The sequence below is a fragment of the Mesoplodon mirus genome (assembly GCF_964341445.2).
Source record: "Mesoplodon mirus genome assembly, chromosome: 3".
NCBI classification, from domain to species: domain Eukaryota; kingdom Metazoa; phylum Chordata; class Mammalia; order Artiodactyla; family Ziphiidae; genus Mesoplodon; species Mesoplodon mirus.
In genome coordinates this window covers 74,903,876-74,931,507 of record NC_138978.1, presented here as the reverse complement: position 1 = coordinate 74,931,507, position 27,632 = coordinate 74,903,876, and positions in this window count along the sequence as shown.

Below are 27,632 nucleotides of genomic sequence, written 5' to 3'. Positions count from 1 at the left end.
GTAACTAGGAGCAATCATGCACTGAAAATCGGATATGAACGAGCTACCCAGTGTAGCAGAAAAAATGAACCCATGAGAGTTGCCAGTACAGTGAAACCCACTTTCTACATCCTTTTAAAGATCAGCCTAATGCTCACACATGCTCAATGCTTCCTTTCCTTGGCCCTAGGAGGAATATTAAGAAGATGTTTCACTTTAGTAAGGTTCATGAGTTTATGGCCTTGAGAATGCCCTTGAGAATAAACTCTAGGGACTGAGAGAAAGGAAAAGAAAAGCTGCTTTTAATGGATTTTGTCTCTAACTCTTTTCCATAATACTGCAACTAAAACATGTGAATTAGTTAAGTTTTCTAAACTCAGTAACTGCCAGAGAGAGATGACTATTTTCCTCCTTTTATTATCTTTAGTTAACTAAAAATCAAATCATGTCAGAGAGTTAGACAAATACATTTTGGGAGAGATTCCTAAAATATAAACACTCCAAAATGCATACAACTACGTTGTTAATTGTTTGACTAACAGAAGGGACACATGAACCTTTGCAAAGGTAAAAAATAACAAAGGGAGCATGCTCTTTTTTACCCCTTGAACTTCACATGTGCTTTCTTTCAACTCAGAATTCTTTGGTCTCAGTTTTGCCATTTATCCTTCAGTCTTCAGTTTAGATGACATTTACTTTGGAAAGTGTTCCCTGAGCCACCTACTCATCTAAAACAACCTGATCAGGTGTTCTCATTGCAACTTCCTTTATCACCCTTGGTCATGTATTTAATTGCCCATTTACCGCTAGATTATAAACTCTAAGATGACAGGGGTCACATGTATCTCATTTTGTTCATTGGTTAGTCCCAAGAGTTTAACGAATTGTCTGGAAGGAAATAGATGCTTAATAATTGGTTGGTTAATACAGTTTCTTTTTTTCTTTTTTCTTTTTTTTGGCTGTGCAGCTTGTGGGGTCTTAGTTCCCCGACCAGGGACTGAACCCAGGCTCTTGACAGTGAAAGCCCGGATTCCTAACCACTGGACAGCTGGGGAATTCCCCGGTTAATATAGTTTTGGCTTAACTAGAATATAACCTACATTTTGATATCCAAAATTGCATTCAGGGAAACCTACATCAGCATAAATATTAACTCCATGTTCATATATATTAACAATCATAGTCACTCAGAGAAAGATATATTCCTGGGATTGGCTCTAGGGTAATTCAGCCAGAATACAAAGAGAAGCTCAGCTTAAGAATTATGAACATTAGAAATTAAAGACTTAAGAGATGAAGTTTCTGAAGTGATTTTGAGTTTTGGAAGTTCATAGAAATGATTCACTTCACGAAAGGATTGCTTTTGGTTATTAAGTCAAAATTAGATGATTGAGAGACATTTCATTGTTTAAGATGTCTGATTCATCAAAATGTACCAGAGTTTGCTTTGAGGTTTTCTACACACATGATTGTAGAGGTTAAGTACTTACGTGAAAGCCACAGATGAATAAGCAAGTAGATGAAAGATAGGTTATACACACAAAAAAACACACATACCCCCTGCCCCTCTTCCCCTCTGAAGTTGTGTTTCTTTAGACTTTCATTTGCATGTGTGTTTGCACGGCTATATTAATGTATATGTGTGTGAGGGACAGGGATAAAAATAAAGAAAGAGAGAGAGAAGGAAATAAAAAGAAAGAAAGAAAGGAAAAAGAAAAAAGAAAGGAAGGAAGGAAGAAAAAAAGAAAGGAAGGAAGAAAATAAATACATAGGATGAGAGAAAAAAAATCGAGTTCATAGCCAAATTCTTGTGTTCCTGGTATGAATAAATTAATGAAACAAAAACAAACAGATCTTGGATTGACATAAGCTAAGTCGAAGCCTGTGTGTGTGTATGTGCTTACATGTGTGTGTGTTTGTGTGTGCTTATGTAGGGGTCATTTCCTGGTAGTCTACTGTGTTCATTGGCCTTTATATGTTACATCAGGTGTCTATAATCTCCTCTCTACAAATAAAATAATACTAAGCAATTTGCTGATGACCAATACTTGGTTACACATTACAGAAAGATAAAATGAAATGAAATAATTTGGAATTTTGAGTGTAATTGGTTGCAATGTGGCAAATAAATCTTTACTGGCCAATCAGAATTACACAGAAAGGTTTCAACATAGCAAGAAACACAAAAATCAAAACCAAGGATGCACAGGGTAAGAATTTTGAAAGAGGAGTAGTCTCATATAGAATATGGATGATACTGGGACAGGAGAGGAGCAAAACTATATGTGGGAGAGAATAGAATCAAGGGAATAGGGGAGAACATGAATTTTTGAAAGTCAAGTCTCCGAATGCTCAGTTTGATTTTAGTATAAACTATCTTCACTTTATTCTAAATAAAGCTGCTTGAGCATGTGAAGAGGTACAAAAGAAGGAATAGAAAGATAGAGGAGCTCACGACAAGCTATAAATCTTGATGCTTAAATTGAGTGGGGGGAGTTGAGACAGTACAGTACAGAACTTGTTAAAAAAAAGTGACAAATGGTGTTTCCATTTGTGAAAGTCATTTGCAATTGGCCATTAATAAAGGAGTTGGAAGAAAGGGAGCCTCTTGCAGAATTTCCAAAATTTCAGTCATCAGATTTAGCCTATTTCATTTAATTCCACTTAACAGCTTAGAATTGATGTTATTCAAATATGTATAAGGTCTCAAATGGAAAACATTTTGGTAATTTGCATGGCTATTTTCAAGACTGCAAAATCTAATCGTTACAGACAATAGAACCAGACTGTTGCAATGGAAATAAGGGACAAAAATGACTGATGTAAATCAGCCTTTGAGAAGTTAGGTTTCTCTCAGGATAACCAAAATCAGTGCAATGCCCTTGCTCACAAAGTTGATGTTCACAGAAGTAGCTAGAGAAACTCCAAGTCCTGCCTGGGGCCATGGTCCACACATCATGCACTCTCCCTATAGTGTTGTCCTTCCACAGTGAGGAAATAAACCTTTTCATCTTGATGAAGAAGAGTCTCAACTTGTTTTATTACTTGGGGCTTAGTTTAAACTCCTTTTCCTTTAAGTGTCTTTGGGGTGACTGTTAGATTCCTTGCTCTCTTGATAAACTGGAGATCCACTGGGTACTATAATTATTATAATTGTGGGCCATAACTGTCTTGTTTTGGGGCCAACTGCTCTTCTCACTTGAATAATAGAGCTTGTCAATGGGCACACATAAATCACAGACAGGATGGTTTTCCCTCTTCCTGACTTGACAAACAACAAGCACATTTAGAATTCAGCCTTGTAATTAAGCAGGGCCCAATCTCCACAGGCAGGGCTGATACAAAAGGATTTGCAGCCTGGGGGAAGGGCTCTTTGTGTTGACCTTGGATGACAGGCATTATAGCATCTGAGGGAATTGCTGCCCCTACGCTGTCCTCATCTGTGACCCTAAATCATACACAAGGTTTATGTGGTTAGTGGGACACTGGGCACTAAATTTGGAGTGAAAAGACCTGAGGCTCAGTTTTATCTGTAAAATGTCCTATCTTGGCGGTTGAAATGAGGTTATATGCAAGTGCTTTGCTATCTACTTTAAGGAAGAACCAATTGGTGATAAAAATGAATACACTTTAGAGACTTCCCTGGTGGCGCAGTGGTTAAGACTCCACACTCCCAATACAGGGGGCCTGGGTTCCATCTAGATCCCACATGCATGCCTCAACTAAGAGTTTGCATGCCGCGACTAAGGATCCCATCTGCTGCAACTAAGGAGCCTGCCTGCCGCAACTAAGACCTGCTGCAACCAAATAAATAAACAAGTAAATATTAAAAAAAAAAAAGAATACACTTTAAGTCTTCTTCAAAGTATGTGGGTGTGCGTTTATATACTTGCCCTCTGTGTTGTGGATTATAACAGGGGTGCGTTTTCATTGTTTCTCCCTCTTTCCCCTATCAAAGACTTGGAGCTCTCCAATGCCCACCACACATGGCTCAGCTGACTCCTAATAAGCTATGGTCTCTACCTGAAGATGTTGCTGCGGCCACTCTCTCAGCATTGAAAGATGTGATTTGACTCGTCACCTGGACTCTCATAGAGGTTCCCGTCAATAGGGTGACCAACTGTCTTGATTTGCCCAGGACTGTCCCAGTTTTTAATGAAAAATTTCCATCCCCAACTCCCTTAGTCCTGGGCTTCATTGCTTTTCAGTTCTTCATACTCACTCAGGAAAACTCAACTATGTGAGATGGTTGCTCACAGTTACCTGTTACCTGTTGCTCTGAAAATTTGCTTTGACCTTAGCTATTTATTTAATTCTGCTGGAATGCAACTTGTTCTTACTTTTATGCTATGCTCTAACCCAGGAGTTTTCAAGCTGTATCTCACTGAACTCCACAGATAGTCCTGCATGGGAAGTTGAGCACAGAGAGCTTCAGTTCTCTTCCTACCATTACAACCAAAGTAGCTCCTCCACGTTCTGTTTAAATATTGGGTTCTATGTAAGACTGACAACTAAAAAGATGAGCCATAGCCCTACCAAGTAACTAACTTTATTTAGACTTCAATAAATAAGTCATACTGCATTTAAGAAAAGGGGGAGGAGTAGGAATTGCCTTTGATAGAAGAGCTTTTGCTTTTTCCTTTTCTTCTGTTAGGGATAAAAATTACTGCTTGTAGTAGTAGACTACTGACTAGTAGTCGAATATTGATAAATATAAAATATTTTCCCTAACTATCCTTTCTTCCTGAGCATCTTTCCCATTCTCTGATAGCACAAATTACCATATGTCCACATGTGAGCAATACTCAGAATGCTGGAGGTTGATTAATGGATGGGATTGTGAAATACAAGCAAACAATTGAAAAAGCATGCAGTTTCAAATTTTTTTCAGGATGTCAGACATGTATGGTATCCTGTGGGTTGGCCTGGGCATTCGCATATAGACCTGGTGCTGTTATAGGTTGTAGTCACAGTTTTTCAAAAACAAGTAGTTATGTATTATAATGCACATATCATCACACACACATTGTCTTTGGAAAGGACCAAACCTTGAGCTAGAACCTGTAAGGGAAGCAGGACAAAGTGCTGAGGTTAAAGAACATGGCCAATTGAGATTGATGAGAATTTCTTGGGTTTGGGTTATGAGAGGCCTAAATTTAGGTGAGGTTTGGAGAGAGGACATAAATATTTCAGGTAATAGGAAAATTGTTTTAATGAAAATTCAAAGAAGTAGGAATAGTCATTTGCAACATGAAAGAGCAAGAGTGACCTAGGGTTAAGCCTTTGATTCTGTTTATTTTTCTACTCATTTATTAACCTCCAACCATCATGTGCTAATATGTTAATATCAGCCTTCCTCACTTTACCACCAACTATTCCTGCATTCTTTCATTCTGCTGGTTTCTGTCTGTCAGTCATTTTATTTTTAATCTCTCAAATTTACTGTTTTTTTAACTAAAAAAATTCAAAAACTATATATTGAGAGATATTGGTTTGAAGCACACAAAAAAGGTAGGTCTTATTTATATGTGTGGATTCTACATTAAAGTTAAAATTTAGGAAAAATGCCTTGCTGATGCTCTCAGCCTCTTCAGTCCTGTCACCCAGGCACTCTCTTTTCTCATAGCATCATCTCTTCAACTGTTTCCTCTTCCCTTTTCTCTCATTCTTCCTCTTTTTTTTAAAAACCTAAATATAAATATAAATATGGCTCTGATGCTCACTGAAGTGTTATATTGCTTCTTCCTTCCAGAGTGGAAACATAAACAGGACAGTGAGAAATAATTTCTAAAATATGAGAGGGTCACTATTGTCATACACATTTGTGGAATGATGAGACACATCTGAGGGAATCTGTGAAGGACATTATTAACTGGCAGAGATTGCTCACATTCCCAGACGAAACTAGAATATTTCGGTGCCTCTCCTGGTGCTGCATTCTGTTAGTTCTTAAATTTTCTCTTTCATCTATTTTTTTTTCCCCCCAGCAAACCTGAGGAGTTGTCCTGGACAGAAATAAAACGGCCTTTGTCAGGTTATGCTTCCCACAAGGACATGGGGAAAAACGGTTGTATGTGAATGTGCTAATATGATTCTAAGTGCTTTCAAACCATTCTGTTTAATTCTTTCTGTGGCATGTAATTCCTGAGGGACATGCACCAAATTGATAAGCTCAGTGCTAAAGTGAACTGTCTCATCTAGTCCCCAGGAGCCTCTGACTGAAGTGTCAAAATACAATTGTGCACCAGCGGTATTGCTGTCCTGTAGAAGAAACACTTCAGCACACTATTGACACCACAAGCAAATTAAAAGACTCACTAAAGTTAATATTCTCATATTATAACAACATCTCCTATAAATTATTAAAGCCCACACAATTTATTACCCATGTTAGGGGGGAGAAAAAAAGCAAGTTGAATCATGAGCCATGCTACTTAATGATTTATTTTTTTTGGTCTTCAATGTTTTGAGGTTTATAAATCATCCTGCTCAACTCTACACTGCACCAAGGAAAAAAGCAGTTGCTAGTCATGACCTTCTCTCACCAATGATCACTTACACACACGGTGGAAGCATACTCATTATTTTAGCATCTATCAGCAGCCTCTGTGTTTCAGACTGGCTGTTCTTTTCATTACTATAATGCTTAAGCACGGCATTGAATGGTTATGATTTAAGGCGTTAGATGACAGATCTAAGCCTTTTCAGAAATAAATATTAACCTCATTATTTAAGCAGGGAGACCAAACTGACTTGTTTTCTATCTCAAGGCTTCTAAGAAAATCAAGATTTACTTAGAAATCTTGGGGTGTAAAGTCGGTCCACCAAGCTCACCACTAGTCTATCTTGATTATATTTCACGTCTTTAAACATTTATTTGTAAACAAATAAACATATTTATTTGTGGTATGGTATGGTATGGTATGGTATGGTATAAAACATACCAAGTGGTATGTTTTATCTCTAGCTTTGCAATTGTGTGGACTTTAATAATTTATAGGAGATGTTGTTATAATATGAGAATATTAACTTAATGAGTCTTTTAATTTGCTTGTGATGTCAGGTGTGTGCTGAAGTGTTTCTCCTACAGGACAGCAATACCGCTGGTGCACAACTGTATTTTGACACTTCAGTCAGAGGCTCCTGGGGACTAGATGAGACAGTTCACTTTAGCCCTGACTTTTATCTCTAGCTTTGAATGACTTGGGCAAGTCATTCAAATTCAGAGAGACTGTTTTCTAATCCATTCAATGAGTATACTGTATTAAATCATCTCTAAATTATCTTCCAGATTTAAATTCTGGTAGTCATAGCATATAACTGCAAATCAGCAGTGATTTCCACTGCTGCTGGAGTTCCTGAGAGCCCTGTGAATATTTGCCTAGGGCACCTCTCTGCCTTTGCCTTAAAGTAGTTCTAAGAGGCCTGGGGTTGCTGGGCCTTTCTGCCCCTTTCTGTTTGTGCTGGCCATAGAGAAGGAGAAAGATTTCAAGAGGAAATGAGCTACTCTTGAAAAGAATAAGAAGTTAGAGTTGGGTTAGAACCACTGAGAGTCTTTTAGAAATGATGGGCTAATGTTGTTAAAATTCTAAAAAGATCTTCTGGGTTTAGTTTGTAACTCAAGGTCTCTGGTGACGATTTGGTCCAACTTCTTTGCTTGTTTATCCATGAACCTTAATGAGAAGCCTCTAGTCTTGGTACATTCCCACCCCAGACTGGAGTTCCCTGGTGTACAAACACTGATCTGTGCTCTGGAACAGTCACCAGCATGTCAGATTTTGAAAATAGTTTCACATTATATCACTGTCCTAGAGTTAGTGGTAAAATAAACACTCAAAAGTAAACTAAAATGGCATGTAAATACAAGTTGTTTTAATACAGTTTCTCCTGTAAAGGCAATTTGATACTCACACTTCTTAGGAATTAAAATAATAGACATCAGTAATGCATGGACTACACATTTAATTTGCTTTGCAGAAGTAAACAAACATGCCTGCATGTTTTATATGAAGTCACAAAACTTGGGAAATGTAGTTTGAGCTTTTAAAATGCATTATTCTAGGGGCTTCCCTGGTGGCGCAGTGGTTGAGAGTCCGCCTGCCGTTGCAGGGGACATGGGTTCGTGCCCCGGTCCGGGAGGATCCCACATGCCGCTGAGTAGCTAGGCCCGTGAGCCATGGACACTGAGCCTACGCACCTGGAGCCTGTGCTCTGCAACGGGAGAGGTCACAGCAGTGAGAGGCCCACGTAATGCAAAAAAATAAATAAATAAATAAATAAAAATTAAAAAAAATAAAAAAATAAAATGTATTATTCTAGATCACATTTGATAAATTTGCATCAGTATCCCAGTCTCCTGGATGTCACCTGGATGGAATTCTGTTTTTTCTTTCACTGATATAAAACTTTAAGGACAACACTTAAGCTTAATCACTCAGTTTTCTCATCTGAAAAATGGAAGCAGAAATCCTTATTCATTCCATAGGGCTGATGTGTGACTAAAAAGAGATAATGTATTTGTGAAAGTTCATTTTAAAACAATCTGTATAGGAAAAAGAGTTATTGTTTTGATTTTAACTAATCTGAATAATGACTAAACCCAATGGAACTGTCCATTTCTAATCTAAGTATAAATGTGGAGTTTCACTCATCTGCTATAAACACCTTTCTGAGATAACATTTACAGTTTCCTCTCCCTGTTTGAAGAGATTATGGAGTGTGTGGGGGTGGTGGTGGATGCAGGGTATAACTTCTACTTTCTACCTTCCAGAAACTATACCATGTTCCAGAAATCTTACAACACAGAGTGGCCAAGGCTGATAGTTTTACAACTTGCCTTCTGATTAAATTCTGCAAGCATTTATTGGGCTCCAACTATGTGCCTGGCCCTTGTTCATACAGTCAGATGGGTAAGTGTACTAAGGATTTACTACACATAGGAAATGATTTTCCTGTAGGTATGTTTTCCCCCAAGTTTTTGAGTGTTGGGATGTGGTAAGGATGGGGTATACTTGGGAAAGTTAAGTTCAAGCATTTGGTGCCTGAGATTTTTGTACAATCAGACATTTGCCTTATTGTAGAGTTGCAGGATAATACCCCATTGTGGAACAAAGGCTTCAGCAGGCTTTGCTAAAATGTAAGGTCCACTCTGCTGATTAGATAGAATCATTGAACCTTATGCTACCCAATACATACAATGGAATCCATAAGCACCCTCCTAAGAGGGGAGGCATTTAGATGAGATCTTTAAGACTTAGGTATTGTGTACCATGAATGAACATGAAAGGCTGGTTGGCATAAATAGCCATTCATTCTGTCCACAGCATTAATTGAAAACTCAGGGGTGCATAAAGCCTCATTCTCATTTATTGAGTAAGCCAGAAGAATACCTTCACATCTGTATGCAAATATTTCACAACTGTGAAGACCCACTACTACTGATGAGTCAGTGACACTGATGTGAAGAGGCTGTGAAGTGGTGATACGTACACGTTGGCTGTGACTTTTCCACATAATCTTTGCTTAACCACTTGTGTATCATAATTTTCTGCAATATACATGTCCTTTAAATGTATTATGGCACTTGTAAATACTAAAATTTGTTCCGGTGTCCTTGCCAAAATGCCTCCAGTTGGACTGAAAACCTTGGCAATGTATCTTGGCAGGCTATTAGTATGTTTGCTACATAAAGGATCATGTGTTGATATTTCTTTGCATTCTATAAAAGCTTCAGGTTTTGAATAATTTAATTATATGTATAGGGTGAATAAATCTTCAGTTGCTGCTAAGACCTTTTCAAAGAATACTTTTTCGTGTTTTAGTACATTCTCTCCTCTCCCTCCTAACCTATACTTTGAGTACAAGTAATGCCAGCGATTTTACTGTATCAGGCAATCTATAGAACCCTCAAGAGCCCAGTTCCCTTCCTGGCCTTGCCTAGACTAGCTGTATGACATTGGACTGATAAATCGCTAACCTTGCTGAGCTGTCCTGCCCCACCCATGTTCCCTCAGCATTCACCCCTGCACCCTGAACACCACTGATGCTGAACACCTGTGACTCTGGGACTTAGAACTTTTATTCTGGCTCTGATAATATGCTCAGTTTACAGATAAAGCAAGGTGGAAATATCCTAGAATTGTTATCTCTAGAGGCCAACTTTAACCAAAGATGGATGGGGAGTTGGTAGATGAACACTCTTTTTTTTGCCCCTTGGTTGGGCTAATACTGAGTTGTGTTCTACACCATCCTTCAGAGTTCCCCAGCAGGACTGAGCTCCTCTTGCCAAACTGGAAACTGTCTTGAAAATGCACTTTTTATTGGCTTTCTTCCATTGCCTGTCTCATTCTTCACTCCCTGACAGTGTTTCCTGGGATCAGCTCCCAAATAAATTACTTGCCCTTGAATCCTTGTCTTAGAGTAAACTTCTGGGGGAACCCCATCAAAGTAGTTAAGTTTCTCATGTGTAAAATGAAAGCGATAATACCTGCCTACCTCTCCACACGGTTACTGTAAGGATCAAAGGAGATAATGTATGTACAAATGCTTTGAAAATTGTGAAACACTAAATAAATTCGCAGGTTTTAACTATTGTTACTGCTGTTGCTATTGTGTTTTTCAAACTTTAATTTATGTGTACGAAATATCTGCAAATATAATTCTTACCTGTGAGCTAAGGAGAAATATATCTGAAAGTTAGAATGTAAGATAGGAAGTTACCGACAAAGGGTAGAGAATTAGCACCACAGGATGAAGAGAACTTTTCAACTACTACTGTAATACCACCCAACACCCACATAACCCTCTCCCCAAAATGACACATGTCAAAGACAAAGGATTAGAAAAAAGACAACTGGCTTTCTCTATTGTCATTTACATTTCTAGGGAAGAATATCTTTCCATCTTTTCTTTGTTTGGAAGGTGCCTTTTCATTATATTAAATTCACAGGGCAGGGACTGAATTTAAATTCTAATTTTGTGGAGTGCTTTAAAACATTAATCATGTTATTCAAAAATTCAGAAAGATAAGGCAAAACTATCTTACTGACCAAAAACAGCCAGGTGGGTCACAGACAGAAGGAAGAATTTAAATAGAAGCAGTTTTACATATAGTGTCTGCTCACCATCTAAAATGCAAGTTGCATATTGAGGCAGAGAATTAAACCTGTCTCTTACCCCCTAAATAAAAGCAGATGTGTGTGAAATTTTTCAGGAAAAAAAAAATTGTCAAGCCAGAGGTTTTTGTTGTTTAATATACTTTTACCACCTTACTCAGAAAACTGTCTAAAAAAATAAAAGAAAAGTAAAAATCTACGCATTCTGGAAGCAAAATGGGGGAGAAGATGAAAACTCAGATAAAAAACTGTGGTTGGTGATATATTTAATGGTCTAAAGAGATATGAAAGCAAGTGCCAAAGCAATACATTCATATCTCAGGTTCATGTAATTTTATATTGCCAACTCAACGAGTTTTATTAACTGAATGAAGAGCTGAGCACTTCACTTCAGTTTTTGTCACACTGCAATTTTCTTAGATATTAATCAATTGTGACCGCATTTGCCCCAGAACTGAATATACCACAGTGCAAATTTAGTTTTAGCATGTGGTTGACTGCCATGTTGAAATTATGATCTTTTGTAATTGTTAACAATTTTTGTGAAATTTATCACACTTATAGCAGTTAGAGGGGTACGACTGCACAGACTGAGGCCTGTCATTAGAGTCTGTCATTAGGCCCTATCGAAATATCCTTGAGATGTTAAAAAAGGGATATTTTTTGAAATCTTGTGGCTATCTAAATGCTTTTACTCCCATTTTTCCTGGGAGGTTACAGTTAAGAATTTTTCTCTGTATTTGTTCCCACAGAAGCTGTTGGTAATCTTTATTCTTTTTTTTTTTTTTTTTTTTTTTGCGGTACGCGGGCCTCTCACTGTTGTGGCCTCTCCTGTTGCGGAGCACAGACTCCGGACGCGCAGGCTCAGCGGCCATGGCTCACGGGCCCAGCCACCCCGCGGCACGTGGGATCTTCCCGGACCGGGGCACGATCCTGTGTCCCTTGCATCGGCAGACGGACCCTCAACCACTGCGCCACCAGGGAAGCCCTTCATTTGTATACTGACTGACTCTCTTTGCGATCCTTGGTTCTTAAAAAGTTCTTATTAGGGCTTCACACTTCCAGGTAAGTGTGAAAATTCCTACTACTTTGTTCAATTCAAGCCACTGATTTTAAGTAGTAAAAGGAATTGAATACATGTTTTAAAAATTCCCAACTGTTGAAAATTTCTATAATATAATCTAAAATAAATATACCAACTTAGCTTTTCCTTATAAAAAGGAAACTGGTAGGTTTAAAAACCATCTGCAGAATAAATATTTATGGAGCAGAATGACAACTTGACTTATCCAAAGCAGTGGCATACATTTTCTTAGTTAATGTTTGATGAAGCACTTCCACTTACAGTTTTTCTATGAACTAAAGAAGAGTTTCATTAACTAGTTTTGAAAGATAATGAGGCCATGATCCCTTTCCAGATGTTTGACTCATAAAATAATTGTGCTCTTTCTTCCAAATCTCCCTAGTTGCTTGGTTCCTGTTTCCTTGTTTATTGAGCAGTGAGTTATAAAGGTGAAGAGAAGAAGCAGACTGTGCAGATCAGCTATAATTCGTGTGGGTCCAAGGTACAAATTCTTATTCTCTGAGCATTATTCTAAATTCAAAAGTATTTTTATAAATCTAAAAGTTGGAAACTTGTAATTTCCTGGAGCACTGTGCATAAATATACAATAAACAATATTCTTTATGTGTGTCTCTATATATAGTTGCAAATCTATGTATGGAAATATGTACTATATATGTATTTATTTATTTGTTTGTTTGTTTGTTTTTTTCGGTACGCGGGCCTCTCACTGTTGTGGCCTCTCCCGTTGTGGAGCACAGGCTCCGGACGCGCAGGCTCAGCGGCCATGGCTCACGGGCCCAGCCGCCCCGCGGCATGTGGGATCTTCCCGGACTGGGGCATGAACCCATGTCCCCTGCATCGGCAGGCAGACTCTCAACCACTGCGCCACCAGGGAAGCCCTGTACAATATTTTTGAACTCTCTAAAGGTTCTTGTTTATAGTCGGCCAAGCCAACAACATTCACAAAATTAAGGCATAATTTTACTTACCAAAGATTGGAGGCTCTTGAAGTTTTATTACTAAAAGATAATTATCTCAGATGTGGATAGAAAAAAATATTTTTTTTCACGGCTTTGCTTATAAGCATAGGTACACTTCCAACTCTTTTTCTACAGACGGGACTCAAGAATATGGCTCTTTGCGGAATTTCCCTTGAGGTCTAGAAAAGAGACTTGCATTTTTACTTGAAAGCAGACTAACCTAATTTTAGTTTCTAGCATTCTGAGATGCAGGACTAAAAGGAAATAGAGTTCATAACACACAATACAATTAAGTGTATATTTTAAAAGGTGCATTTAAATGTAACAGTAGATAAATGCAACAGCAACAACAATAATAATAAAGCTAACATTTACTAAGTGTATGTTATGTACCAAGTACTGTTGTAAATACTTCTATGTATTAGTTCTTTTTCTTTCCCCACAGTGACCTTATGAGGTAGATAGTGGTATTAGCTCCATTTTATAGATAGGAAACTAAGACACAAAATTTTAGGTGACCTGCTGAAGTTCACACAGCTAATATAGGATAGAGTGGGATAGAATCTGAAGCAGTTGGGCTCTGTGATGATTGTTATTATACTGTGTAATAGTGAGCACCAGATATGAGAACTTAGAGTTATTTGCTTTGCCTCTTGGTACTGCCATGTTTCCCCATGTTTTCCCAAACTGACATTCAATTTCATTCACTTTGACTATGGTGGTTCTAGTTATGACAAATGGACTAAGGAAAGTGATAATCAGCAACACCTATAAAGTATATAACAAAAACTAACAGAAATTATTTTGCATCCTTTTAGACATCATTAATATTCTTTGTATTTTAATGACCCCATTTCCACCCCTTAGAAATTAATGAAAATGCTTCCAGGCAACTAATAAAAGTTTAATTGGGGTAAAAGGGCTGCCCTAGGGAGGAATAAGGAAGTACCCCTACTCCAGCTGCTGTGAGGGGTGGTCACTCACAGCTCACAGCTCACAGCTGTGCTCTTCTTCTGAGAAGAGAAGATGCTTTGCTTGGAATGTTCCCCCACCAGGGCAGCCAGCAGCCAATAACTGATACATAAGGAGAATAAAAGGTTGTGCTTCCAGCCTGCCCTTGTTCCAAGGGTGGATTGAACTATGGTGCTCCAGAGCTTCCCTTGGGACAGGCTCTCATAGTTTTCAGCTGAACACACATCTTTGCTTAACTTCTTCCCTTGCCCTTTTCAGTCTCCTTACTTCCACTTCTTCTAAGAGCATTCCCTCAATAAATCACGTTTATAAGAATCTTCTTCTTAGGTTCTGTTTTTAGGAAACTCAGGCCAAGATGCATGGTCCTGGAAGTGGTCCTAGGAAGCAGAGTCTAAGATGAGATTCTGGAGGTAGATGGCAATGAGGTCCCTGTGTCACTGGTGGTAGGTATGGTATTGGTGTATTTCCAGCCCCTGGCATTCTGTAGCAGTGTGATTATTATGATCAGAGTTCAGCAAACGATGACCTGTGGGTCAAATCCAGCTCACTGATTTTTTTTTTTTTTTTTTTTTTTTTTTTTTTTTTTTTTTTTTTTTTTTTTTGCTGTACGCGGGCCTCTCACTGCTGTGGCCTCTCCCGTTGCGGAGCACAGGCTCCGGACACACAGGCTCCGCGGCCATGGCTCGCGGGCCCAGCCGCTCCGCGGCATGTGGGATCTTCCGGGATCGGGGCACGAACCCGTGTCCCCTGCATCGGCAGGCGGACTCTCAACCACTGCGCCACCAGGGAAGCCCCTGCTCACTGATTTTTGTAAATAAAATTTTATTGGAGCACGTTCATTTATGCATTGTAAGACAGAGCTGAGTATTTGAGACAGACACTGCATGACCTGCAAAGCCTAAAATATTTACTCTTAGGCCCTCTCCAGTAAATGTTTGCCAACTCTAGGCTAAAATTTTCATCCATGGTGGTAAACTGGTTTGACATATTGGTAGGAGGCAATGCCATAGTTAGTGCAATGTCTCCAGCTTTGAGAGGTATGGGGAAAATGGAACAATAAGAACTATGGATTTGGGTGACTGTTACTAAGTATCATTGATGCATTGAAGAGAGAAAAAGAGATGCTCTATTAGTTACTACTTCTGTGTAACAAATGATCACAAATTTAGCATCTTAAAACAAGACACATTATCTCCCTATTTCTATGGGTCAGGAGTTCAGGGATGGCTTACTGGGTCCTGTGCTATAGGGTCTTTTAAAAGGCTGTAATCAAGATGTCATCCAGGGCTGGAGTCTCACCCAAAGGCTTGACTGGGAAAGTATCCACTTTCAAGTTCATGTGATTGTTGATAGGATTCAGTTCCTTGTGACCAGTTGCCTGCAGGCCATCCTCAGTTCCTTGCCACACAGGCCTCTCCAATATGGCGGACTAATTCATCCAAACTAGCAAGAGAGGGATTCTGCTATCAAGAATGAAGTGAGGGCTTCCCTGGTGGCGCAGTGGTTGAGAGTCCGCCTGCCGATGCAGAGGACACGGGTTCGTGCCCCGGTTCGGGAGGATTCCACGTGCTGCGGAGCGGCTGGGCCCGTGGGCCATGGCCGCTGGGCCTGAGCGTCCGGAGCCTGTGCTCCGCAACGGGAGAGGCCACAGCAGTGAGAGGCCCGCGTACCGTTTAAAAAAAAAAAAAAAAAAAAGAATGAAGTGAAAACCTTATGTAGCTTAATCACAGAATGACATCCCATCACTTTTGCCATCTTCTGTTGGTTAAAAGCAAGTCAAAAGGCTGGCTCATACTCAAGAAAGTGGATGATACAATGGTATAAATGCTAGGAGACAGGGCTTACTGGGAGCCTTCTAACAGCCTATCTGCCACACAGGCTCAGATCTATTACTCAGCATTTAAAGCAAACTGTGGGAGTCAGAAAGACTCATTAGCAGCCCTTAAAGAGCCACTCATCTCTTTTAGCTAGAGGGCAAACAGATTTGAAGATCCATCTCCCATCATCATTGTAAAAGTGGCAGAACTTTAAAGAAGGCTAAATTCTCAGCCTAGGCAAGTCTCCTAGGCCAAAGTCAGGGCCCTGGAAGAAAAAGAGTAGGATCCTGAGGATAGGAATATAGATAGATAGGAATATCTGGGTAGCTGAGAACCTTAAATCTGTATCTTCTCCCCAACACTTTTGGCTTGCAGTGGTGGCTAGTAAGCCCCTTCCCTCTTACTGAAAAGGAGAGCCTCCTTGAAAACTATAAAGAAGTCTCAGATGAGGCAGGTTCATTACAAGACAATCCTCAGGATCTGTCTGTACTTTCCATTATGGGAGTCAGAGTGATAATTGTGCTGTATCTTAGCATATCCTAACTAGGAAAGTAATGGCCTTTCCAGAGAGGAGATGAGTTTATATACTAATGAGTGCCAGGTGTTGGCTGATATGTATGTCCAAAGAGTATGACTGGGAGTGGACCCTGAGGGTCCTGGACCAAGGTGGCAGAATGTAAAGCTATATGAACTGTTTACCAATATGGGGTTACTCTGTTGTGACAGAATTTAACACCCTAGGAAAGCCCTGGGTGATAGGTCTAACATAAGACTGGCATAGCTCTTGGTTGCTTGGAAAAGGTGGTGGCCCACAGGAAATGAAGTAGAGATCCCAGTCCTGTAGTAATGTAGTAAATGACTCACCCAGTGGTCATTTACCTAGTCCTTGAATGTATAATTGATTGGACCTATTAGAAATTGGTAGAATTCTATCATTGTTTTCTTGATTGGCTATCGTATTAGCAAAAGCCAAGTGGAAGTCCTTGAAACTGTCTCCTCTGCCAAGTTAGTACATCAAAATCAACGATCACATTCTGAGAAAAACTGCACAGAGTGGATGCACTCTCAGAGATTTAAAGGATGCAGGGGTGACGATCTCCATCATATCCACATGTAAATTCATTAGTCTAGATGATACACAAACTAGATGAATTGAGGTGGATGACAATGGACTACTGTCAGTTTAACCATGTTGTAGTTTCAATAGTGGCTGCTGTGCTGTATTCGATATATGCACTAGGCAAGTGACCTGGATACAAGGTTTTGGTTATTATTCTGGCAAACGTGTTATTTTTAATACCCATTGGGAAGGAAGATCAGAAGCAGTTTATATTCATATGGATGAACAACAGTGGTCATGTTCTTTTCTGTTATGTTAATTCTCCAGCTCAGGCAAAATACAGTCTGAAGGGACTGAGACCGTCTGGACATTCTGCAGAGCATCATACTTATATAGTCTATGAGTAACATCATGTTAATTGGACCAAGGAACTCACTTTATGGCAAAGGAAGTATGTGGGCACATGACCGTGGAGTTTACTGGTCCAACCACACTGACACAACTAAGGCACCAGCTTAGAGAGGATAGTCTGTGAGGATGGGTGCCATCTTTCAGGGCATTGTATTCACTCTCAACCACAGATACATGGTGCTCTGTCCCCAACAGGTAGAATACATGAGTTCAGGAATGAAATGGTGGACACAAGACAGATTCCACTCACCATCACTTCCAGTGATCCATCCTTGTAACTTTAGGTTTTGTGAGTCTAGAGGTCCTAGGTGCAATGAAGGGAAGCTTCCACCAGGGGTATAGTAAGGGTCTCAGTAAACTTAAAAGCTATTGCCAGATTACTTCAGGCTCCTTTTGCCAGTAGACTAGCTGGCACAAAAAAAATTACTCTATTGGTAGGGAAGTTGACCTTATTACTGATGAAGGGGCAGCAGTGATGCTACATATCAGAGGGAAGGAGCAGTGTGTTTGCCATTCAGGTGATCTTTGGGACATATTTTGGTATTACCATGGCTTGTTTAACTGTAATGGGCAAGTACAGCAACCACAACCTGATTAGGGCATGGGAACCCGGTTCTCAGACACCTTAGAGAGGTTAATTTGGTTTACCCCTCCCCGCCCCCAGGCAATCTATTTAGACCTGCCGAAGTACTAGCTCATAAGGAGGAGCATCTAGAAGGACGCTGAAGGAGTGAGAAGGTGACTACGTTATGGCCTAGGGACAAACTGCTGCAGGAGAAGCTATAGTTTGTTCTGCTATCCTTTCTCTTATGCATTAGTCCAGAAAACACTATACTATACTAAAATACTATACTAACCAGAATCCTGAAGCAGCTGTGTCTGGAAAGAGAAAACTTAATGTAAGAAGCAAGTGTGTCTGAGCAGTGCAAGGGGTGGACTGCTGTGTTGTCGGTGTTTCTCCCATCCACTGGTTGCTGTGAATGTTTGGCTGCTAACAGCTCATGGCTACACCCTTCCCAAAGATTTGGCCTCAGTTGAATAGCGCCAACTCAGCAGAAAATTTCTCTCCCTGGAAATAAGAGATGTTAATCCTAGGGTACAATTTATGTTCAAGATTTCCCCAAGGCACCAGGCTAAGCTAAAGCTAGTTTTCATCCAAGACTACATCCTTCTTGGCTGTCTTCTTCTGCCTACTATGCTTTTCTTGCTCTCCTTCTCCTAAGAGCATTCTCTTAATAAATCATTTTCAGAAGAATTGCAAGCCTGGGCCCTGCTTCCAGGAATTCTGATTTAAGATATCATCTTCTACTATTAACTATACTGGAAAAATATTTTATCTACCCATACCACTCTGACCCAAACTTGATAGTATGCACATGAAAAGTTGCAAAGATTGAGGTTTGCAATTAAAAAAAAAAAGTCCTAAAATTTCTCCTCAATTTATTACTATGGCAAAGGCTCTCATTCATTTTCCGTTCTTAACTTTACTATAACGGATGACCATTATTCTATTCTTGTTATTCTCCAAACCTTCTTCTCTACTGATGTCAACTATCTTTTAAAACAATTCTGATCATGTTACTCCCCTGCTTAAACATTTTGGTGACCTTCCACTGTTTCCTGGATGAAGCCTCAACAAATTAGCATAACATGCAAGGCTTTGTTTATTGGCCTGCAATTTGGAACTGAATTCCAGTAGACTTTTCCCTTTACATACAGCCTGTACACCACGTGCTACAGCCAGACTCAACAACTTATTCCCTGAATAAGACATGCTCTGCTTAGAATCCATGCTACTCCTTCTGGCTGGGATTGCTCCTCCTCTTCTTTGCTTGTAAATACCTGCTTATAATTTAAGACACAGCTTATTTATCAACTTTTCTGTGAAACTGTTATTGACCAACCCAGCACTTCTTTCCAAACTCCAGGAAGAATTAATAACTTCCTTCTCTGTGCTCTTCTACACCTGTGTTATGATGACTGTCATATTTTATTTTGGTAATTGTTTATTAACATGTCTTTCTCCCTCACACAAATTTGAATTTTTCAAGGGTCATGAGATTTGTTTTTGTATCCATAATAATTATCACATGGCTCAGCATAGTATTCTTAAAAAATGTATATATATATATTTATATAAAAGTAAACATATATACACATTTTTAAAAAGAATACTATGCTAGGCCATGTGATAATTATTGTCACATGTATATATATAATTGAATGAAGAATTTGGCTTGTTCTTAGAGAGCTTCTCAGCCTGACATGTTGGCCTGTTCTATTCTAGTTCCTGCCTTCAATCCTTTTCCTCTTGTTGGAGACTTGGAAATGGAAGACAGTCTTTGGACAACTGTCTGCTCACCTAAATCAAATGACTGTCCACACCTTCATTCCATCACTGCATGAGACTTTATAACTTTACTTCCTATTCATTACACCAGTTCATGATCCCTGTGATTTGTAACAAATAGGGGCAAAGAAATAAACGTCCAAGTGATAATAGCAAGCCTGAAATTTAGCTAGGAGACCTAAATGCAAGCCTACATTCTGTCTCTCCTTGAAAGTGAAAGTAAGCCAGGGAGAACTGAGAGAAAACTGCTTTAAAAGTAGCCAACTCGCACCTCCTTCATAACTACTCTGCATTGTAGTCACTCTGGAGGCCAGTTTAATTGGCCTCTGTTTCTGATTCATCTAGACATTCATAAAACCAGAAAGTAATGCTAAGTTTTCAGTTTTTCTAAAAAATGTATTTCTTTATATTTTTGAGAGGCTGGGTTGTGGATACAGCCTTAAGAATTTCAAATAAATATACTTAAAAAAGTCCCCAGTATATTGTTAGAAATTGTATTAGATCTTGGAATAAATCTGAAGGTAAAAATGATAATAAAAGACTCTTCATTCTAGGAAACTCAGTGGTTAATGTGGCATAAAGCCTGGTTATGAGAATCTGACCTGATAATATTCATTCTTTTCCTCCAGCCACATTCTTGGCCTCAGATCCTCCAGAACCCTCTAACTTCAAAGGAAACTCTGCATGAAGAGGGAGGGCATACAATAGAAGAACTTGTCCGATTATCCCCCTCTGTTTGGAAATGAGTAAAGATTATAGACGTGTTTTCTTCTTTCTGTGCTTTGGATATATAATGTCAATTACCTCAAGCGAAACCCCCTACCCAGGCTAATGCATAGATTTGGATTATACCCAAATTGCATAAAATTGGAAACAAGATATTAATAATAATCCATAATGGTGTGACATAAGGGAATACATGTTTATTTTCATTGGCTTTAGCTGGTGCCACAGAAAAAGTAAATTAGTTTAGCAATTAAAATTTTATATTTATTATACCCTGACCTTTCTTGCTCTTCCCTCACCACTTTATATTACGAACGAGGTAATTAAAAAGAGTACTCCTTTCCTGTTCTACTATAGCACATGTTTACCCCTTTAAATGTGTTTGTGCGTTTGTGAATGTGCATGTGAGTGTGCATTGTTTATTTTCACCAATGTTTGAAAATAGAGTTGGAATGCTAAAGGCCCAAGGAATGAATTAGTCTGACTTGGTAATTAAAAGAACATACATGAAGTATTAACCAGGAACCACTGTTAGACTTTTTTCATTCTCAACCCAAAATGAAAAGACAAGCATAATAATCCCGCATCACCTCTGAAAATGATATCAGGAAATGTGTTTCAGAGTCAGCTACTGGTCAAGACTTACATCAAGTTAAACAAAACAATGAAGGATCAGGGAATCTGGAAGGGCCAAAAGTTCAGACAGGAGACCTTTAGCCCTTCTGCCTGCAATGCATAATAATACCTCCTGTTTGTATGATAGGTGCTTACCATTCCCTGAAAGCAAAAGCATTTATGACTTACACGTTAAGGACTAAGTGCTCTGGTCCCACTCTTCCTGTTCAGGATTATTTTCTACAGAAGTTAATACAACTTGAACTACCAAGTGAAAACAACAACAACAAACAATAATCCCCAGTGGACCAATCTACTTAAAGCTGTGTCTTACCAAGCTTCCAGAGTATTTGGGATTGTCTAAACTACAAAAGAATTATGTCAACTATGGATGAATCTTTTCAAGGGTTGGCTTGCTCTTTTTTTCTTTTTGGCCGTGTCGTGCGGCTTATGGAATTTTAGTTCCCTGACCAGGGGTTGAACCCAGGCCCACCGCAGTGAAAGTGCTGAGTCCTAACCACTGGATCTCCAGGGAATTCCCTGGCTTGCTGTTTAAATGCCTTTAATGAAGACTCCATTTCCCTTGTGAGAGTCTGTATTAGCCAATCAAAGCTGATAGCAATAACAATAGCTGGAGATTTGACTTCAAAAATGCTTTGGTTTGAGCTGTTTCTGCACACAAATATAGAAGATTGTAGATAAATAACATGAACGTAGTTTTGTTATTACTAAAAATAGTTTAGAAATATATAAAAATGTAAAAAAATATTTTTATGAATTGAATGATGTAGTAGGTTTGTCACTTTTTACCCAGCTTTTAGGCATGACTTACCACTGCCCCAATAAAACAAAGCAAGAAACTTGAACGCAGACCTTTCAGCCAGGTAACTCCATAGTTTATAAGTGGCAATGAATGACATTTCCTCAGGAAAATCTTGGAAATGACCAATGTTGCACATTTTATTAACCTATGTTTAACCTGAAGCCTAGAGACTAGCTCCCCTCTCTTCCTGACTTCAAAATTTCTGTTACCAACTGTACTATGTTGAAGTTTACATGACAGGCCATTTCAACACTTTTGTTTAGTTAGATGGAAGTGCATCATTTTTAAAGAAAAGCTCTATTGCCAAAAAATATAAACAGCTCTAACTTTGATTAATATAAATATTTAAAAAACAGAACATTCTGTTACAACTTACAAAAACAGTTCTGATGTAGCTGATGGGAAAGAAAAAGTGCTTTCATACATTAGACAAATCCAACAAAATGCAGCTGCAGAACAAAATTTTAAGTAAATATGAATTGTTTGTCTTTTCACAGGGCTACAGTATTTACTTAAATGGAGTTATTTTAGAACACTTTATGTTTCATTAGAAAAACAAAGTGGTTTTTTTTTTTCTGTTTTATTTCTGAAGTATTTAAATTTCAAAGTCCTCTAATTTAAAGACACCAGTAAAATTATTCCTCCTGCTCAGTTTAGCGTTTTCTAATAAGCCACTGGACAAGAGATGTGTGAAATGAATAGATGAAGGAAAACGTTGACAGCAAAAGCGAGGCCTGAAGGGTGAAGTTAGTTTATTAGGCCCTGTTTGTCACGAATGGCCCTGCAGCACATATAAAAGCAAATCCCTCTACCTTAGAAGATTAATTCTGAAGGAGGGACTCTTGGGTCAAAGTATACATAAGCGTGTGCCTAATCTCAGAGAAATCAGGCTATTTTTTCACAGCAATTAAGCAGAGGTCTGGGGTTTCACCCACAGCGTATTTAAACACAGGATACAATTAAATCCCAAAGTATTAATATCTTTGCTCTGCAAAATTGCCCAGGAAATAGATTTTGTCCTCTTTCAAATGAAAAGCAAGGCAAATTAAGAGAATAACTTGATTCTTAGCTTAGTTGCTTGAAATGAGAGTGTCATATTTTCTTCCAGTTGCAAATGTCCTATGTACATAAAGACAGTTCTTACTTTACAATAGGGTAAGAGTTATATGCTTTCTGACTCCTTTAATCTAAATAAAGAATCTTAGAAGTCTGCATGAAAATGTATTGTTTTAAACTATAATTAAATTTCTTATTCAGCTTATGTTAAAAATCAACTCCTTATAAAAATCGAAGAACTTATTGTTTACCACAAATAAAATGTCACAACTGAGAAGCTTTGCAACATATGTAAAGAAGTAAATGTAAATCTTAAGCAAGCAAGTGTGTGCAGAGGGACTGCTTTCTGTAGAGATTTTTCTTGAAATTATTTTATTCATATAACCATCTCAAGTCAAAATCTAATCTTCTAGAGAAAATTACTGCTAGTTTAAAACACCGCTTCAAAAATGCTAAATATAAAAACAACAAAATAACTTTTATTTGTTGTGCATCAATTCCCTAAAGGCAAAATTTTCACACTAAAAATTATATTTAATAAACCACCACCTTTATTCAGATCTTGGGAAAAAACCTTTCTCTATTAAAAAAAATCTGCCCATATTACAATTCTCTTTTGTTCACATATCAGATTAATATTCCATTTGACTGATAAACCAAATTCTTTTTGGCTTCTGGGGGGAAAAGCAGTGGAGGGAAGTTGGTCTTAGAATAAGAAAGGTTAGAAATAGTTTTTCACTTACATAGCTGGATCAATAGTTATTTCATTCCTATAAGTGTTTCTAGAAAGATAGTTTTGGTATATGATCCAGTGAGAAATCTTATAACCTATGACACATGGGCATGTTCTTAGAAATGAATAAAACTGAAAGAATGAAGCAAAGTAGAATGAATCAGATGTGGGATGGTATGCATGTGTATACTAACGAATTTTCCTCCCTAAAGCTCGACTGTTGCTTTTAGGAGGAGCTGAATACTTAACCACACTATAAATGGTCTGGGCGCTTTTTGATGTGTGCTGGGCTTATGTGAGAAGGCATGCAATCCGAATTTTACGAAGGATTGTTTTACTAGGACCAATGACTTTAATAGTACTTCTTGCTGATATCACTGGCAAATTGGTCTACTCTGTAACCTTTAAAAGTGCAGCATATCCCAAAATGAGTTACTTATTAAACAAATGTTCTTTTTTTGAGTGCAACTGACCTTTAAATGATTATTTCTCAGCAACTGCAACAAAGAGAATCTCACCTGTCACCTTTACACTTTTGATGCTACAGTGAGTAGATCCATAACCTTTTCACAACACTTAACATGCTGCACAACATGGAATTACAAACGCTAATGAATACTCTTTCTTTTAAGGGGAAGTCCTATTACTTTATTAAATTGTTGCAGTACACAGAAGCCATGGAAAAGTATAACAATAAATCATTATTTTGATCAATCTGCAACCATTTTAGAAAATATAACTCCAAAGCACCAGAGAGTAATTTACTGCTAAGGACAGTTTCTCCTGAAGTTTTCTCCCCTCAACTTCCAAGGGGTGTACGTGTGTGTGTGTAGGGGGGGCATCAGTTAAACAACTGTATTTTATTAGAAAAACATAGTCTGTAGGTTCAGGCACTTATACAATATTTGTAGGCAATTTGAATTAAACCTACATGCAACTAGCACGCTACCTCTTTTCACTAACTGGAAGGAAGGCTTTTGAAACTCCAGAAATATTGACGGAATATGTACATATATCCTGTCATGTTAGAGATTCTAAGATTGTGCTTTCCTCAGTAATAGACACATTTGTAAAGATGTAATAGGTATAATCAAGTCATGGTTTTCCTTAACTAAGTGAAGATGGTAATTATAAATTTATTCTTCAGGAATCAAATCAAATCTCCACAAATCTGCAAGAGCTAATGTTCTCTGGGATCTCTTTATTAGTGCAAAGAGATCCATGTTACAAGTCCCAATGACCTTTTCTTGAGCAGATAAACTATTTACACCTTAATAGAGCTGCTGAATCTGATGAAGGTTTCATTAGTTAAATATTTTCCCTTTTACAGAAAAGCAATATTCCAATTTTGAAAATTTTCAAGAAAAATTTCTTGATCTGAAGGATTCAAGCCCTGGAGCAAGGTAGTATGTTCATAGTTACATATGTTTTACTGTAACAATAAGATACAGGTATTGCTCATGTTTGAGAATAAACTTTTTTTCTTGCCAATTTGACCTTATTTATAAAATATTGTTTTGGAAAAGTGTTGAACTCTTAACATTGTAAAATATCAACTCTCCACGGAATAAAAAGGCATTTTTCACTTGTGTGTTCTCTCTTTCCTCTATTCCCACATCTCTTATAAAGTGAACATATTAGAATGAATTACAGAGAAATCTGAGAAATTTTTCCTAAACAATGAAAAATAACTGTTTTGAAATAATGTTCACTTACTGTTTTCTTTTCGGCTCTGACTTGGTAATATTTTGTAAAGCATGAGGGGCAGCCACAAGCCTTCACCAGAGAAATCAAAATTAATGTCCTTTGGAAATATTGGACTCTAAAAGAAAAGAATAGCAGAGATATGACTGATTTGGCTTCCTTTAGTTTAATTTACAAAAAGGTACATCAGTTATTTTATTGGCATGTAATCACAAAGAAAAATACACAGACTTAAGACTAAACTGACCCATTGTCAAGACTTCCAGGGTCTTATTCATTAATTATGGTGACTGCCCACAAACAACAGAAGAAAATCAACAATGCTAGATAAAATAATTATCAAGGGCTTCTATGTCTGTAAACTATTTAAATTCTTGAAATTGAATATTTATGATGAGTGATGCTCCTTTAATGTATACCATATTTCTGCCCGTTCTCATCTCTGACTGCATTCAAAAACCCCAGATGCTCCCGTCCTTTTTTCACACTCACCTTTCACTTGGCTTCATCACAACCCTCTCTGCTGACATAGTGCCTATTAGAAAACTGAACACCTAGTATCACTTGCAGTTTCTCAAGTGCCCGCTCATCTTGTGATACCCATTTCCGTTCTTAACAATAGTTCAGTTTCAATATCCTTTCTGCCCTTTTACAGGCAGCCCCCATGAAACAGTTATGAAGTTTACTTTGCACTTATCAATACAATGTAAACCAGCATGGGCTTACATCCTTGGGGTTAGTGAACCCACGTTGTCTGTGAGCACAGACAACACTTTGGCCACAGATGTGACTGGTTAACTGTACAAGCAAGGAGGATAAATCCACATAACAATACTTCATTCACCAAGGAAATCTGCAGTGGATTACAGCTTCTCTATGGTTAAGTCTGGTCTTAATTTACTGCTTTTATTCAGTTTTCAACCACAAACGAGCCCCTTATGAGGCATTCACTATGCAGAATTGACAACTCTTTTTATCTACTTGAAAAATATTTTTGGATAATAATTTATGGTTACAAAATATTTTAAGCAGTTTGAATGGTTATATTATATTCTTTCAATGCTTAATGATGCAGTATCCCCTGTAAAAATGGAATGCCAGGCAATTTGGTAACTTTACATACAGTATTTATAACAACAGAACAATTTGGTCATATAGAAAACAAATTACAGCAAAAAAAACCCTCTATATTTCATAGGAATTTTTTAAAAGACATTTTTTTTAAAGCTCTTAAATTGTATCTTAGGAGAAAATCAGAGTTCAGAACAGCAACTAAAGGTCACATATAAATGGGTGAAAACATAATTTTGGCAAGCACTATATTTTATTTATGGACTATTATGTTTAAAATATCATATTTTGAACACCCTTCAGAAAGAAAAAAGCTGCAGCTCTCTCTGAGGACACAAGGGCGAGTTCATATGCTATTTATATTTCATATATGAAACCAAAATGTATGGGTATGTTTGTATTTTTTAACATTAAATGTATTGTCTTAATGTATATTCTGAATTAATGCCATCTTTAAAAAAAAATCCATCTGAAGGTGCTCATTATTATTGGACATAGAGTCTTTTCAAAAACTGATTGTTAGTAACTGGAAGTACTCTGAAAACCCCAAGTAGGCTGAAAAACATCATATACCTTTAATAAGTGGCAAGTGCCTGTAACAGAGTTTGTCATTTAAATGCTCATCTTCTACTATTGCCAACCAGTGGCCCTGTAACTGGAAATGGGACCCATGTAAATGGAATGCATTTTATAAATGAAGACAATGGAAGCAGTGTGGTTGATGTTCTTTCAGATGATAGAGTTCCTTTTGCATTGCTTTAGATTAATTTAAACCATCGGTACACAAAGCTTTATAACTTTCCTCTTGGCAGAACTTGAGCACTTTTAGACTCATTGATCCTAAGGGATTCTTCCCATTGCAGGATGAACTCCCTGAAGATAAACAAGAGAAAACATTCAGCTGAGGTATTTGCCGTGTTTTCCTCATTAGTGGCTACACTATCTTGAGCAGGGAATGAGTGCTTAGGGAAAAGCAGCCATGGCATTAACAAGAAAGGACATTGTTTTTACAAGGAGGAACACTTTATGGTTTTCTAAAACATCTCTCCTCAAGTGACATATGTAAATCATATTTTTAGAAAACCCAAATTATGCGTGCGCTTCAGGGGGAAAAACTACATAAACGTGTGATAGAAAAATAATGAACTGTATCAC